At 23.2% G+C, this 3,779-nt stretch overlaps 1 protein-coding gene across 1 annotated transcript in view; it reads right to left on the bottom strand.

Annotated features, from left to right (window-relative positions):
* Nucleotides 1-3,779, bottom strand: part of LOC111624246 (hemicentin-1-like) — a gene marked incomplete at its 5' end in the record, with an annotated part of 182,045 nt that overhangs the window by 3,099 nt on the left and 175,167 nt on the right. The window lies entirely within an intron of this gene.

The raw sequence follows: 3,779 nt of genomic DNA, 5'->3' as shown, positions 1-3,779 counted from the left end.
AGTATTTTTAGTATTTTTATATTTATTTTTAATAAATAATTCGATAAAAAGTAATAAATGCTTTTTGTTTTTAATTCTATTTATTTTTAAATTTTATCGAAATTTAAATAATTTTTGTCTCAAAAATTTAACTGTTTTTACTATTTTAAATGAATATTATTAAATTCTTTATTTAAATAAAATAAAACTAGAAAAAAAGAACAAAGATAAGAAAAAAAATGGCAAATTTGATCAATATTTATATACATAAACTAAGGAAAAGAAAAAAAATATATATATACAGTATATGTATTATGTTATTTAGATGATAATATAAACAATATTTCTAGATATTTTGGTAATATATTTAGTACTTTAAAACATGAAAACAGAATCAACTTTTCAACTTCAGAAAATAAAAATTGTATAGGGTTTTCCTTCGTGTATTGAAGTAATTGGATCGGAGAAGAGTAGTAAAGAATTCATAGAAAACATAGGCAATAGAAAACAATAAAGCGAAAACTAAATTACGAAGAGAAAATTCGAAATACGAAAAATTGTAAATTCAATGGAGGTCTTGTTAAAATATAGAGTGTAACATAGGTAAGAAGTTTAGACAGGTATTGAGAATCTAACAGTGTTGATGTTAGGGCATGTATTTTTTGAATATATTATTAGATTAAATTTTTAGGGTTTATTAATGCTTTTTATATCTAAAAATTGATTGATAAATATAAAATTCTTACCAAGACAGTGTACACGACTGTTAATTGCATTTGTATACAAATTAATTTATTATATTAAATATAAATTATATAAATAAAGAAAAAATTTAGTTAGAAGGCAGGAAAGGTTTGGCAAATTGTCGTATCATTTAAACAGAACATAGGTCTTTCAGTCAGATAGAAAAATCAATTGTCAATTCTTTTGAAATATAGATGAGTTGACACCAAGGAGCAAACGTTTCCCCCCTTTCTAGTAAAGGTTTCACATCCAAAGAAGGGTATTAGAATTTCATGGAGTTGGATTTTAAAGGGTGAGATTCACAAAATGTCTTGTTCAATGTTTTGAAGGTGATATAGAGCAGTTCTACAAACGTCAATTTAATATATTGGAACATTCCGTATTAGTAGTAGTTAATTCTAAAGCGAAAAATAGTGTTTTATAACTTATTTAATATCTTATAGAATTTTTTATATAGAGTAAAACATTATTCTGTAGTCAATCTATAGGTTTACAGTTTAAGTTAATCCTTTTTCTTTCAACTTTTCGAGTCTTTTTGCACGTAGTACCTATAATAAAAATTTCGAAAGACACGATATTGGTAATAAAATAAATACGAAAAAATATATTTTTATGGATAAAACAATAATAAAAAATAATCATTAAACTGTTTTGATATATTATAGGTGGCAGGTGTCTTGTAAAAGTGAAAGGAGTAAAGAAAATGAGATTTAACATCTGCTCTAGTCAATAATAAGAGAGTCATGGATAAAGATAATAGTCAATAATTGTATTTCTACCTTATAATTTGGTTTGGTTTTCCTAACTGAAAGAATTACTAGTTCAAACAGGTCTTTGTTTCATCTTATAGCAACAATTTGATCAGAATTTGTTCGTATACTGTAATCATTGACTGTAAAGAAATTAATCTAGACATTGTTTGTGTTGAATTACAATGTATTGTCTAAACGGAGTTTGCTAAGAAGATTCTGACTATTTTGTTTTTCTTCTATTAAAACACATATTTTTCTTGATCTGTAACAATCCTGTTTCAATACCTCATTAAAGAAAATGATAGTATTTTCAATTTTCAAAATTAAATGCATATAGAAAAAGATATTGTTTTGAATATCAAATTCTGTAAATTTCTATATTTTGATTAAATTTATGTCTAATCGAACAAAATATTTTTGTTATTTGTTTAATATTATTAAGATGTGACTTATAATCTACTAAAAATTTTAAATATAAAATTACAAAGAAAACCAGAACTTTTTAAATAACTATTTTTATGTTAATATTGTATAAAAGTTTGATCTAGTTTCGTGTAAAAAAAATTACTGAAATTCTTTTAAATTAAATTTTTTGGATACATATTTCATGTATTGTTGTAAAAATTAATATTAAAGCATAGACACAATTTTTATTATAGTATGCAGCATGTATGGCCATGGACCCAATCTATATGATGAGAATATCATAGATAGGGTAGTTTATCTAACGTATCTAGGGAAACCAAAATAATCTACATGGGGTGTCCTCTTCTAAGCATCACAAAAGAAGCAAAACTTTCCAATATTTAATAAATAAATAAATATATGTTGACTAAAGAAATAGAAAACGAATTTCTCTCTCTATTTTTTCCATATTGTTGCCCCTTCTTTGTTCCTCCACCAATGACCAAGTGGCTAACACTACCGAACATCAGTTCGTCGTGGGTTCGCATCTGACTAACACGCTGGCCACGTAGTGTTTTCCAAGTTTTATCCACGTGTCTTACACCTATATAGGAGCCAGTTTCCTATAAAGTCCATCCAGGAGGCACGTTGTCTTTGGCAGATCGCCCAAGTGTTGCGTTGCCTGATGTCATCAATCCCAATCCCTTCTTTGCTCTTTCAGATGCCATATTCTCGTGTTCAGGAATATGGCATTTCAAGAAAGAAGCTATAGAAATGTGTCTTTTTAAAAATATTAATGATAAAAAATAGAATTTTGTGTAAATTTACGAATTATTTTTTTAAAATTTTGTTGTAATATTTGTAAAATAATCACAATTAAGGAAAGATTAATTCACTCAAGAAAGATGTATATTAAAAATTACAAGTAGCAAAAAATTTTATTGATTTGATTAAAATTTCATAAATTCTAATATTTATGAAATGATAAATTTTAGTAATTATAATTAATAAAATAATTGTAAAGTAAAATTTATGTATTTTAATGTATTAATTCATAAAAAAATATTTTAATTTTTCTACAATTAATTAACATAAAAACGAAAAACTTTTATGCAATTTATTGATTTAATTAAAAATATAACATCCTAAAAAATTAAAAAAAACATACAATTAAACGTTATTTAATATTTTAAAAATTTCCCCTTGTATTATTCAATAAAAAATGAGTGCTAATTAAAGTCAACAAATAAGAATTTATACGTAAATTTTCTCACTTTAACATACAAATTTTGATTCAAAAATATATTAATAATAGAATTTTTAAAACAATTTAATAAGTAAAATTATTTTAATTCATAATATTTAGAATAGAAAAAAAAAGTATATATTTTTGTAAGAGGGAGGAGAAAGTAGATTCATATTGGATGAAAATGTCGATTTGTGTGCAGTTAATCTAAACGATGCTATTTCTAAAATTTCAATTTAGAATGAGAAACGAGTTCTAATCTTAGATTAGAAATTTTTTTTTCAATTTTTTTTTTCATTTCTTCTAGATATGAAAGTTAAAAATCTGAGAAAATGAAATTGGCTAGTGGCAATTAAGTAAAGGAAACAATAAAATGAGCAATTTTACTAAAATGACTTAATATAATTGCACAAATGTTCCTTTTATATATTTGCAAAATTATTGTAATTTTAGATTAAAATATGAATTATAATTTAGTAAAATTATTTACAAAAATTTAAATAGAAAAAGGTTTTTATTTTTTACTGTTTTTTTAATAATAGGAAAATTATTTTGTTTATTTATTTATTTATTTTAATTTTTTTTATCATTTTTTATTTTTATTTTCTTTGTTATTTTGTATATAAATTTTATAATTAGTAGATTTATAATTA

Source organism: Centruroides sculpturatus, unplaced genomic scaffold, assembly GCF_000671375.1.
Source record: "Centruroides sculpturatus isolate CEXI.00-Female unplaced genomic scaffold, Cexi_2.0 scaffold353, whole genome shotgun sequence".
In the NCBI taxonomy this organism is placed as follows: domain Eukaryota; kingdom Metazoa; phylum Arthropoda; class Arachnida; order Scorpiones; family Buthidae; genus Centruroides; species Centruroides sculpturatus.
The sequence above is the reverse complement of the archived record's forward strand: the minus strand, read 5'-3'. Positions and strand labels throughout refer to the sequence as shown.